The sequence below is a fragment of the Lampetra planeri genome, chromosome 49 (genome assembly GCF_965212315.1).
Source record: "Lampetra planeri chromosome 49, kcLamPlan1.2.h2, whole genome shotgun sequence".
Classification (NCBI taxonomy): domain Eukaryota; kingdom Metazoa; phylum Chordata; class Hyperoartia; order Petromyzontiformes; family Petromyzontidae; genus Lampetra; species Lampetra planeri.
In genome coordinates, this window is record NC_136155.1 from 4539097 (window position 1) to 4552944 (window position 13848).

The window sequence follows — 13848 nt, forward strand, 5'->3', positions numbered from 1 at the left end:
TTAGAAAACAAACGCGAGCATCTCCTAATGGAACCTGATTATGTTTGAAAACAAAATGTGTATTCAATACAATGTTTGCTTAATTCAGTGTAAAAGATTGTGTAAAAGTACCTGTCATAACCTGAGCAACCAGTGGCTTAGATGGCTTTTTCTTTCTGTAGCCAATCAATTTGATGGTATATTCTGTGTTTTCAGTCAATTCTGTAAGATCAACTGTTGATAGATGACCAGGTAAAGTTTTCTCCAATGCTTTTTCAGGGCTGTCAGTGGGCTTGTATTGCACAATGAAGCGGTCAAAGACTTTTGGATCTACCACCCACGACACCTTCATGCTCTCAGACGTGATGTCAGATATCACAAGTTCATTGGCAGAATCAGTTGGAACCCCAGACACAGATGTCACAGAAACCTCCTTTGAAGGTTCGTGTGTGGTACTTCTAGGCAACTCAACAACGGTTGGTGTAATGGCCTCATCGATGACTGCCGTGGGTAAAGGAGTTGATTTTGGTTTGGGCTCTGGAAAGTAAATGAAAGTAATTGTAAGCATACCACATACTCTTTCAAAACGTGAGGAATGTTTAGTTCATTAAGAAAATATTAAAGCATATGACGATGTACCTGTCTTAACTTGAGCAACCAGTGGCTTGGAAGGCTTTCCTCGCCTATAACCAATGAGCTTAATAATATATTCAGTGTCATCGATCAGGCCTGTAAAATCAACTGTAGAAATGTGTCCAGGCAATGTTTTTTCTAATGGTTTCTCAGGGCTGTCAACAGGATTGCATTGCACAATGAATCGCTCAAAGATTTTTGGATCTACCACCCACGACACCTTCATGCTCTCAGACGTGATGTCAGATATGACAAGTTCATTGGCGGAATCAGTTGGAACCCCAGACACAGATGTCACAGAAACCTCCTTTGGAGGTTCGTGTGTGGTAGTTCCAGGCAACTCAACAACGGTTGGTGTAATGGCCTCATCGATGACTATCGTGGGTAAAGGAGTTGATTTTGGTTCAGGCTCTGCAACGTAAATGATATAAATTGTAAGTATAAGACAAACACTTTAAAAATGTGTAGACTGTTTAGGTAATAAAGAAAATATATTAAAATATATGAATATGTACCTGTTTTAACTTGAGACACCAGTGGCTTGGAAGGCTTTCCATGCCTGAAACCAATGAGCTTAATTATATATTCAGTGTCATGGCTCAAGTCTGTAAGATCAACCGTAGAAACTTTGCCAGGCAATGTTTTTTCGAGTGGTTTCTCAGAACTGTCAGCAGGCTTGTATTGCACAACAAAGCGCTCAAAGACTGTTGGATCTACCACCCACGACACCTTCATGCTCCGAGACGTGATGTCAGATATGACAAGTTCATCTGCAGAATCAGTTGGAACTCCAGACACTGACGTCACTGAAACCTCCTTTGGAGGTAAGCGTGTGGTAGATAATGGTGTTTCAACAATTGTTGGTGTCCCTGTTCCTTCAACAAATAGTGTGGGAACAATAGTTGGTACAATTTTGGACTCTGGAAAAGAAACATTGGAAATTAATGGTTAGAAAACAAACGCGAGCATCTCCTAATGGAACCTGATTATGTTTGAAAACAAAATGTGTATTCAATACAATGTTTGCTTAATTCAGTGTAAAAGATTGTGTAAAAGTACCTGTCGTAACCTGAGCAACCAGTGGCTTAGATGGCTTTTTCTTTCTGTAGCCAATCAATTTGATGGTATATTCTGTGTTTTCAGTCAATTCTGTAAGATCAACTGTTGATAGATGACCAGGTAAAGTTTTCTCCAATGCTTTTTCAGGGCTGTCAGTGGGCTTGTATTGCACAATGAAGCGGTCAAAGACTTTTGGATCTACCACCCACGACACCTTCATGCTCTCAGACGTGATGTCAGATATCACAAGTTCATCAGCGGAATCAGTTGGAACCCCAGACACAGATGTCACAGAAACCTCCTTTGGAGGTTCGTGTGTGGTAGTTCCAGGCAACTCAACAACGGTTGGTGTAATGGCCTCATCGATGACTGTCGTGGGTAAAGGAGTTGATTTTGGTTCAGGCTCTGCAACGTAAATGATATAAATTGTAAGGATAAGACAAACACTTTAAAAATGTGTAGACTGTTTAGGTAATAAAGAAAATATATTAAAATATATGAATATGTACCTGTTTTAACTTGAGACACCAGTGGCTTGGAAGGCTTTCCATGCCTGAAACCAATTAGCTTAATTATATATTCAGTGTCATGGCTCAAGTCTGTAAGATCAACTGTAGAAACTTTGCCAGGCAATGTTTTTTCGAGTGGTTTCTCAGAACTGTCAGCAGGCTTGTATTGCACAACAAAGCGCTCAAAGACTGTTGGATCTACCACCCACGACACCTTCATGCTCCGAGACGTGATGTCAGATATGACAAGTTCATCTGCAGAATCAGTTGGAACTCCAGACACTGACGTCACTGAAACTTCCTTTGGAGGTAAGCGTGTGGTAGATAATGGTGTTTCAACAATTGTTGGTGTCCCTGTTCCTTCAACAAATAGTGTGGGAACAATAGTTGGTACAATTTTGGACTCTGGAAAAGAAACATTGGAAATTAATGGTTAGAAAACAAACGCGAGCATCTCCTAATGGAACCTGATTATGTTTGAAAACAAAATGTGTATTCAATACAATGTTTGCTTAATTCAGTGTAAAAGATTGTGTAAAAGTACCTGTCGTAACCTGAGCAACCAGTGGCTTAGATGGCTTTTTCTTTCTGTAGCCAATCAATTTGATGGTATATTCTGTGTTTTCAGTCAATTCTGTAAGATCAACTGTTGATAGATGACCAGGTAAAGTTTTCTCCAATGCTTTTTCAGGGCTGTCAGTGGGCTTGTATTGCACAATGAAGCGGTCAAAGACTTTTGGATCTACCACCCACGACACCTTCATGCTCTCAGACGTGATGTCAGATATCACAAGTTCATCAGCGGAATCAGTTGGAACCCCAGACACAGATGTCACAGAAACCTCCTTTGAAGGTTCGTGTGTGGTAGTTCCAGGCAACTCAACAACGGTTGGTGTAATGGCTTCATCGATGACTGCCGTGGGTAACGGAGTTGATTTTGGTTTGGGCTCTGAAAAGTAAATGAGAGTAATTGTAAGCATACCACATACTCTTTCAAAACGTGTGGAATGTTTAAGTAATGAAGAAAAGTTATTGAAAATACGAAGATGTACCTGTCTTAATTTGAGCAACCAGTGGCTTGGAAGGCTTTCCTCGCCTGTAACCAATGAGCTTAATAATATATTCAGTGTCATCGATCAGGCCTGTAAAATCAACTGTAGAAATGTGTCCGGGCAATGTTTTTTCTAATGGTTTCTCAGGGCTGTCAATGTGCTTGCATTGCACAATGAAGCGGTCAAAGACTTTTGGATCTACCACCCATGACACTTTCATGCTATCTGTAGTGATGTCAGAAATGACAAGTTCTTCTGCAGAATCAGTTGGAACTCCAGACACTGATGTCACCAAGACCTCCTTTGTAGGCACTTGAGTGGTTGTGCCGCCTTCTTCATATGGCAAGCTCGATGTTTCATCATACAATTTTGTAGGCGTTACAGTTGAAATTATTTTGGAATCTGTAAATGAGGTGAAATTAATTAGTAAAAAAAGTGGAGCTTGAGTTTCAAATGTGCTATTGAACAGAACCCGTCATGAGCACAACCCATTCAGCCAATCAAGCCACTGAGAGATAACAGTACAGTACCTGTGGTAACTTTAGCTGTCAGGGGCCTGGACAACTTTCCTTTTCTGGAGCCAATAAGCCTTACAACATATTCCGTATTTTCTTTCAAATCTGTGAGGTCAACGGATGTAATATCTCCAGGAACAGTTTCCTTTAGAGGAATAATTGTAGAGTCTGGAGATTCAACTTCCAACATAAACTCATCAAAGATTTCAGGGTCTACTATCCATGAAACTTTAAAGCTATCGGGCGTGATGTCAGAAATGACCAGTTCATCTGCAGAATCAGTTGGAACTCCAGATACTGATGTAACTGAAACCTCCTTTGGAGGAAAGCGTGTGGTCGGTAATGGTGTTTCAACAATTGTTGGTGTTCCTGTTCCTTCAACAAATAGTGTGGGAACAATAGTTGATGCAATTTTGGACTCTGGAAAAGAAACATTGGAAATTAATGGTTAGAAAACCAACGCGAGCATCTCCTATTAGAACTTGATTATGTATAAAAAGAAAATCTGTAATCAATACAATGTTTGCTTAATTCAGTGTAAAAGATTGTGTAAATGTACCTGTCGTAACCTGAGCAACCAGTGGCTTAGAGGGCTTTTTCTTTCTGTAACCAATCAATTTGATGGTATATTCTGTGTTTTCAGTCAATTCTGTAAGATCAACTGTTGATAGATGACCAGGTAAAGTTTTCTCCAATGCTTTTTCAGGGCTGTCAGTGGGCTTGTATTGCACAATGAAGCGGTCAAAGACTTTTGGATCTACCACCCACGACACCTTCATGCTCTCAGACGTGATGTCAGATATCACAAGTTCATCAGCGGAATCAGTTGGAACCCCAGACACAGATGTCACAGAAACCTCCTTTGAAGGTTCGTGTGTGGTAGTTCCAGACAACTCAACAACGGTTGGTGTAATGGCCTCATCGATGACTGCCGTGGGTAACGGAGTTGATTTTGGTTTGGGCTCTGAAAAGTAAATGAGAGTAATTGTAAGCATACCACATACTCTTTCAAAACGTGTGGAATGTTTAAGTAATGAAGAAAAGTTATTGAAAATACGAAGATCTACCTGTCTTAATTTGAGCAACCAGTGGCTTGGAAGGCTTTCCTCGCCTGTAACCAATGAGCTTAATAATATATTTAGTGTCATCGATCAGGCCTGTAAAATCAACTGTAGAAATGTGTCCGGGCAATGTTTTTTCTAATGGTTTCTCAGGGCTGTCAATGTGCTTGCATTGCACAATGAAGCGGTCAAAGACTTTTGGATCTACCACCCATGACACTTTCATGCTATCTGTAGTGATGTCAGAAATGACAAGTTCTTCTGCAGAATCAGTTGGAACTCCAGACACTGATGTCACCAAGACCTCCTTTGTAGGCACTTGAGTGGTTGTGCCGCCTTCTTCATATGGCAAGCTCGATGTTTCATCATACAATTTTGTAGGCGTTACAGTTGAAATGATTTTGGAATCTGTAAATGAGGTGAAATTAATTAGTAAAAAAAGTGGAGCTTGAGTTTCAAATGTGCTATTGAACAGAACCCGTCATGAGCACAACCCATTCAGCCAATCAAGCCACTGAGAGATAACAGTACAGTACCTGTGGTAACTTTAGCTGTCAGGGGCCTGGACAACTTTCCTTTTCTGGAGCCAATAAGCCTTACAACATATTCCGTATTTTCTTTCAAATCTGTGAGGTCAACGGATGTAATATCTCCAGGAACAGTTTCCTTTAGAGGAATAATTGTAGAGTCTGGAGATTCAACTTCCAAAATAAACTCATCAAAGATTTCAGGGTCTACTATCCATGAAACTTTAAAGCTATCGGGCGTGATGTCAGAAATGACCAGTTCATCTGCAGAATCAGTTGGAACTCCAGATACTGATGTAACTGAAACCTCCTTTGGAGGAAAGCGTGTGGTCGGTAATGGTGTTTCAACAATTGTTGGTGTTCCTGTTCCTTCAACAAATAGTGTGGGAACAATAGTTGATGCAATTTTGGACTCTGGAAAAGAAACATTGGAAATTAATGGTTAGAAAACCAACGCGAGCATCTCCTATTAGAACTTGATTATGTATAAAAACAAAATGTGTATTCAATACAATGTTTGCTAAATTCAGTGTAAAAGATTGTGTAAAAGTACCTGTCGTAACCTGAGCAACCAGTGGCTTAGATGGCTTTTTCTTTCTGTAGCCAATCAATTTGATGGTATATTCTGTGTTTTCAGTCAATTCTGTAAGATCAACTGTTGATAGATGACCAGGTAAAGTTTTCTCCAATGCTTTTTCAGGACTGTCAGTGGGCTTGTATTGCACAATGAAGCGGTCAAAGACTTTTGGATCTACCACCCACGACACCTTCATGCTCTCAGACGTGATGTCAGATATCACAAGTTCATCAGCGGAATCAGTTGGAACCCCAGACACAGATGTCACAGAAACCTCCTTTGAAGGTTCGTGTGTGGTAGTTCCAGGCAACTCAACAACGGTTGGTGTAATGGCCTCATCGATGACTGCCGTGGGTAACGGAGTTGATTTTGGTTTGGGCTCTGAAAAGTAAATGAGAGTAATTGTAAGCATACCACATACTCTTTCAAAACGTGTGGAATGTTTAAGTAATGAAGAAAAGTTATTGAAAATACGAAGATCTACCTGTCTTAATTTGAGCAACCAGTGGCTTGGAAGGCTTTCCTCGCCTGTAACCAATGAGCTTAATAATATATTCAGTGTCATCGATCAGGCCTGTAAAATCAACTGTAGAAATGTGTCCGGGCAATGTTTTTTCTAATGGTTTCTCAGGGCTGTCAATGTGCTTGCATTGCACAATGAAGCGGTCAAAGACTTTTGGATCTACCACCCATGACACTTTCATGCTATCTGTAGTGATGTCAGAAATGACAAGTTCTTCTGCAGAATCAGTTGGAACTCCAGACACTGATGTCACCAAGACCTCCTTTGTAGGCACTTGAGTGGTTGTGCCGCCTTCTTCATATGGCAAGCTCGATGTTTCATCATACAATTTTGTAGGCGTTACAGTTGAAATGATTTTGGAATCTGTAAATGAGGTGAAATTAATTAGTAAAAAAAGTGAGCTTGAGTTTCAAATGTGCTATTGAACAGAACCCGTCATGAGCACAACCCATTCAGCCAATCAAGCCACTGAGAGATAACAGTACAGTACCTGTGGTAACTTTAGCTGTCAGGGGCCTGGACAACTTTCCTTTTCTGGAGCCAATAAGCCTTACAACATATTCCGTATTTTCTTTCAAATCTGTGAGGTCAACGGATGTAATATCTCCAGGAACAGTTTCCTTTAGAGGAATAATTGTAGAGTCTGGAGATTCAACTTCCAAAATAAACTCATCAAAGATTTCAGGGTCTACTATCCATGAAACTTTAAAGCTATCGGGCGTGATGTCAGAAATGACCAGTTCATCTGCAGAATCAGTTGGAACTCCAGATACTGATGTAACTGAAACCTCCTTTGGAGGAACGCGTGTGGTCGGTAATGGTGTTTCAACAAGTGTTGGTGTTCCTGTTCCTTCAACAAATAGTGTGGGAACAATAGTTGATGCAATTTTGGACTCTGGAAAAGAAACATTGGAAATTAATGGTTAGAAAACCAACGCGAGCATCTCCTATTAGAACTTGATTATGTATAAAAAGAAAATCTGTAATCAATACAATGTTTGCTTAATTCAGTGTAAAAGATTGTGTAAATGTACCTGTCGTAACCTGAGCAACCAGTGGCTTAGAGGGCTTTTTCTTTCTGTAACCAATCAATTTGACTGTGTATTCCGTATTTTCAGTCAATTCTGTAAGATCAACTGTTGATAGATGACCAGGTAAAGTTTTCTCCAATGCTTTTTCAGGGCTGTCAGTGGGCTTGTATTGCACAAGGAAGCGGTCAAAGACTTTTGGATCTACCACCCATGATAGTTTCATGCTATCAGTAGTGATGTCAGATATCAAAAGTTCATCAGCGGAATCAGTTGGAACCCCAGACACAGATGTCACAGAAACCTCCTTTGAAGGTTCGTGTGTGGTAGTTCCAGGCAACTCAACAACGGTTGGTGTAATGGCCTCATCGATGACTGCCGTGGGTAACGGAGTTGATTTTGGTTTGGGCTCTGGAAAGTAAATGAAAGTAATTGTAAGCATACCACATACTCTTTCAAAATGTGAGGAATGTTTAGTTCATTGAGAAAAGATTAAAACATATGAAGATGTACCTGTCTTAACTTGAGCAACCAGTGGCTTAGAAGGCTTTCCTCGCCTGTAACCAATGAGCTTAATAATATAATCAGTGTCGTCGATCAGGCCTGTAAAATCAACTGTAGAAATGTGTCCGGGCAATGTTTTTTCTAATGGTTTCTCAGGGCTGTCAATGTGCTTGCATTGCACAATGAATCGCTCAAAGACTTTTGGATCTACCACCCACGACACCTTCATGCTCTCAGACGTGATGTCAGTTATGACAAGTTCATTGGCGGAATCAGTTGGAACCCCAGACACAGATGTCACAGAAACCTCCTTTGGAGGTTCGTGTGTGGTAGTTCCAGGCAACTCAACAACGGTTGGTGTAATGGCCTCATCGATGACTGTCGTGGGTAAAGGAGTTGATTTTGGTTCAGGCTCTGCAACGTAAATGATATAAATTGTAAGGATAAGACAAACATTTTAAAAATGTGTAGACTGTTTAGGTAATAAAGAAAATATATTAAAATATATGAATATGTACCTGTTTTAACTTGAGACACCAGTGGCTTGGAAGGCTTTCCATGCCTGAAACCAATGAGCTTAATTATATATTCAGTGTCATGGCTCAAGTCTGTAAGATCAACCGTAGAAACTTTGCCAGGCAATGTTTTTTCGAGTGGTTTCTCAGAACTGTCAGCAGGCTTGTATTGCACAACAAAGCGCTCAAAGACTGTTGGATCTACCACCCACGACACCTTCATGCTCCGAGACGTGATGTCAGATATGACAAGTTCATCTGCAGAATCAGTTGGAACTCCAGACACTGACGTCACTGAAACCTCCTTTGGAGGTAAGCGTGTGGTAGATAATGGTGTTTCAACAATTGTTGGTGTCCCTGTTCCTTCAACAAATAGTGTGGGAACAATAGTTGGTACAATTTTGGACTCTGGAAAAGAAACATTGGAAATTAATGGTTAGAAAACAAACGCGAGCATCTCCTAATGGAACCTGATTATGTTTGAAAACAAAATGTGTATTCAATACAATGTTTGCTAAATTCAGTGTAAAAGATTGTGTAAAAGTACCTGTCGTAACCTGAGCAACCAGTGGCTTAGATGGCTTTTTCTTTCTGTAGCCAATCAATTTGATGGTATATTCTGTGTTTTCAGTCAATTCTGTAAGATCAACTGTTGATAGATGACCAGGTAAAGTTTTCTCCAATGCTTTTTCAGGACTGTCAGTGGGCTTGTATTGCACAATGAAGCGGTCAAAGACTTTTGGATCTACCACCCACGACACCTTCATGCTCTCAGACGTGATGTCAGATATCACAAGTTCATCAGCGGAATCAGTTGGAACCCCAGACACAGATGTCACAGAAACCTCCTTTGAAGGTTCGTGTGTGGTAGTTCCAGGCAACTCAACAACGGTTGGTGTAATGGCCTCATCGATGACTGCCGTGGGTAACGGAGTTGATTTTGGTTTGGGCTCTGAAAAGTAAATGAGAGTAATTGTAAGCATACCACATACTCTTTCAAAACGTGTGGAATGTTTAAGTAATGAAGAAAAGTTATTGAAAATACGAAGATCTACCTGTCTTAATTTGAGCAACCAGTGGCTTGGAAGGCTTTCCTCGCCTGTAACCAATGAGCTTAATAATATATTCAGTGTCATCGATCAGGCCTGTAAAATCAACTGTAGAAATGTGTCCGGGCAATGTTTTTTCTAATGGTTTCTCAGGGCTGTCAATGTGCTTGCATTGCACAATGAAGCGGTCAAAGACTTTTGGATCTACCACCCATGACACTTTCATGCTATCTGTAGTGATGTCAGAAATGACAAGTTCTTCTGCAGAATCAGTTGGAACTCCAGACACTGATGTCACCAAGACCTCCTTTGTAGGCACTTGAGTGGTTGTGCCGCCTTCTTCATATGGCAAGCTCGATGTTTCATCATACAATTTTGTAGGCGTTACAGTTGAAATGATTTTGGAATCTGTAAATGAGGTGAAATTAATTAGTAAAAAAATGGAGCTTGAGTTTCATATGTGCTATTGAACAGAACCCGTCGTGAGCACAACACATTCAGCCAATCAAGCCACTGAGAGATAACAGTACAGTACCTGTGGTAACTTTAGCTGTCAGAGGCCTGGACAACTTTCCTTTCCTGGAGCCAATAAGCCTTACAACATATTCCGTATTTTCTTTCAAATCTGTGAGGTCAACGGATGTAATATCTCCAGGAACAGTTTCCTTTAGAGGAATAATTGTAGAGTCTGGAGATTCAACTTCCAAAATAAACTTATCAAAGACTTCAGGGTCTACTACCCATGAAACTTTAAAGCTATCGGGCGTGATGTCAGATATGACCAGTTCATCTGCAGAATCAGTTGGCACTCCATACACTGATGTCACTGAAACCTCCTTTGGAGGAAAGTGTGTGGTCGGTAATGGTGTTTCAACAATTGTTGGTGTTCCTGTTCCTTCAACAAATAGTGTGGGAACAATAGTTGGTACAATTTTGGACTCTGGAAAAGAAACATTGGAAATGAATGGTTAGAAAACAAACGCAAGCATCTTCTAGTAGAACCTGATTATGTATGAAAGCAAAATGTGTAATCAATACAATGTTTTCTTAATTCAGTGTAAAAGATTGTGTAAATGTACCTGTCGTAACCTGAGCAACCAGTGGCTTAGAGGGCTTTTTCTTTTTGTAGCCAATCAATTTGACTGTGTATTCCGTATTTTCAGTCAATTCTGTAAGATCTACTGTTGATAGATGACCAGGTAAAGTTTTCTCCAATGCTTTTTCAGGGCTGTCAGTGGGCTTGTATTGCACAATGAAGCGGTCAAAGACTTTTGGATCTACCACCCATGACACTTTCATGCTATCAGTAGTGATGTCAGAAATGGCAAGTTCATCGGCAGAATCAGTTGGAACTCCAGACACTGATGTCACCAAGACCTCCTTTGTAGGCACTTGAGTGGTTGTGCCAGCTACTTCATGTGGAAAGCTCGATGTTTCGTCATATAATCTTGTAGGCGTTACAGTTGAAATGATTTTGGAATCTGTAAATGAGGTGAAATTAATTAGTAAAATAATGGAGCTTGAGTTTCAAATGTGCTATTGAACAGAACCCGTCGTGAGCACAACACATTCAGCCAATCAAGCCACTGAGAGATAACAGTACAGTACCTGTGGTAACTTTAGCTGTCAGGGGCCTGGACAACTTTCCTTTTCTGGAGCCAATAAGCCTTACAACATATTCCGTATTTTCTTTCAAATCTGTGAGGTCAACGGATGTAATATCTCCAGGAACAGTTTCCTTTAGAGGAATAATTGTAGAGTCTGGAGATTCAACTTCCAAAATAAACTTATCAAAGACTTCAGGGTCTACTACCCATGAAACTTTAAAGCTATCGGGCGTGATGTCAGAAATGACCAGTTCATCTGCAGAATCAGTTGGAACTCCAGACACTGATGTCACTGAAACCTCCTTTGGAGGAACGCGTGTGGTCGGTAATGGTGTTTCAACAAGTGTTGGTGTTCCTGTTCCTTCAACAAATAGTGTGGGAACAATAGTTGATGCAATTTTGGACTCTGGAAAAGAAACATTGGAAATTAATGGTTAGAAAACAAACGTGAGCATCTCCTAATAGAACCTGATTATGTATGAAAAGAAAATGTGTAATCAATACAATGTTTGCATAATTCAGTGTAAAAGATTGTGTAAATGTACCTGTCGTAACCTGAGCAACCAGTGGCTTAGAGGGCTTTTTCTTTCTGTAGCCAATCAATTTGACTGTGTATTCTGTATTTTCAGTCAATTCTGTAAGATCAACTGTTGATAGATGACCAGGTAAAGTTTTCTCCAATGCTTTTTCAGGGCTGTCAGTGGGCTTGTATTGCACAATGAAGCGGTCAAAGACTCTTGGATCGACCACCCATGACACTTTCATGCTATCAGTAGTGATGTCAGAAATGGCAAGTTCATCGGCAGAATCAGTTGGAACTCCAGACACTGATGTCACCAAGACCTCCTTTGTAGGCACTTGAGTGGTTGTGCCAGCTACTTCATGTGGAAAGCTCGATGTTTCGTCATATAATCTTGTAGGCGTTACAGTTGAAATGATTTTGGAATCTGTAAATGAGGTGAAATTAATTAGTAAAATAATGGAGCTTGAGTTTCAAATGTGCTATTGAACAGAACCCGTCGTGAGCACAACACATTCAGCCAATCAAGCCACTGAGAGATAACAGTACAGTACCTGTGGTAACTTTAGCTGTCAGGGGCCTGGACAACTTTCCTTTTCTGGAGCCAATAAGCCTGACAACATATTCCGTATTTTCTTTCAAATCTGTGAGGTCAACGGATGTAATATCTCCAGGAACAGTTTCCTTTAGAGGAATAATTGTAGAGACTGGAGATTCAACTTCCAAAATAAACTCATCAAAGACTTCAGGGTCTACTACCCATGAAACTTTAAAGCTATCGGGCGTGATGTCAGATATGACCAGTTCATCTGCAGAATCAGTTGGAACTCCAGAAACTGATGTCACTGAAACCTCCTTTGGAGGAACGCGTGTGGTCGGTAATGGTGTTTCAACAAGTGTTGGTGTTCCTGTTCCTTCAACAAATAGTGTAGGAGCAATAGTTGATGCAATTTTGGACTCTGGAAAAGAAACATTGGAAATGGTTAGAAAATAAACGTGCGCGTCTCCTAATAGAACCTGATTATGTTTGAAAAAAAATGTGTTTTCAGTACAATCTTAATTTTAGAACTTTCGTGACTGCAGGAATTATTATTTGTTTCTTTCGGTTAAGTCACGTCTAAAGATAAAATAATAATAAATTAAATTAAATAATAGAATACGACGTTTCGATTGCAACACAAGCAATCATCATCAGGTATAATGAAATAGCGACATAAAATCTAACCAGAAAACTATAGACAGACATATTAGCAGACAGATATCACCAAGATACATAGCGAGAGCAACACAGGTAACAGAGAGGGGTGATCGTCTCTGTGTGGTGGCCTTAAATAGACAGAGGGGGGGGGCGGAGGCAGAGAGAGGGAGGAGGGTTAGAGAAAAAAATTAGCATATCAATGAGTGGTCAACAGACGTGGTGCTGCGAATGCGATGGCACGGCAAGCAAGCCTGAAAATCAGGAGAAGGACACACTAAAATTAAATAACCTAGTAAAATATCGAAATGTAATGTAATACAACACAGAGGGTCGGTCAACACACAATTAACGCATAGCCTGGTTGATTACGTATTTCAAAGATTGCTAAGTTAGAATTTAAGTGTGAACAATCTAAAGAGAGGACACAGGCAGAGAAAACAAGTCGCCAGAGAGAGAGAAAAAAGATAAGCTTAAAACTTCCCCGTAGAAGTGGTTCAATCTTATTTAAGGCCACCACACAGAGACGATCACCCCTCTCTGTTACCTGTGTTGCTCTCGCTATGTATCTTGGTGATATCTGTCTGCTAATATGTCTGTCTATAGTTTTCTGGTTAGATTTTATGTCGCTATTTCATTATACCTGATGATGATTGCTTGTGTTGCAATCGAAACGTCGTATTCTATTATTTAATTTAATTTATTATTATTTTATCTTTAGACGTGACTTAACCGAAAGAAACAAATAATAATTCCTGCAGTCACGAAAGTTCTAAAATTAAGATTGAACCACTTCTACGGGGAAGTTTTAAGCTTATCTTTTTTCTCTCTCTCTGGCGACTTGTTTTCTCTGCCTGTGTCCTCTCTTTAGATTGTTCACACTTAAATTCTAACTTAGCAATCTTTGAAATACGTAATCAACCAGGCTATGCGTTAATTGTGTGTTGACCGACCCTCTGTGTTGTATTACATTACATTTCGATATTTTACTAGGT

General features: G+C 40.1%; 1 long non-coding RNA gene across 1 annotated transcript; it reads right to left on the reverse strand.

Moving 5' to 3' along the window:
• Nucleotides 1-7982: 7982 nt before the first annotated feature.
• Nucleotides 7983-10069, reverse strand: LOC144734068 (uncharacterized). The gene is made up of 3 exons (XR_013588471.1): nt 9538-10069; nt 8486-9434; nt 7983-8381 (listed from the first exon to the last, which is right to left on the reverse strand). It is a non-coding gene; the product is annotated as an uncharacterized LOC144734068 (long non-coding RNA).
• Nucleotides 10070-13848: the final 3779 nt, after the last annotated feature.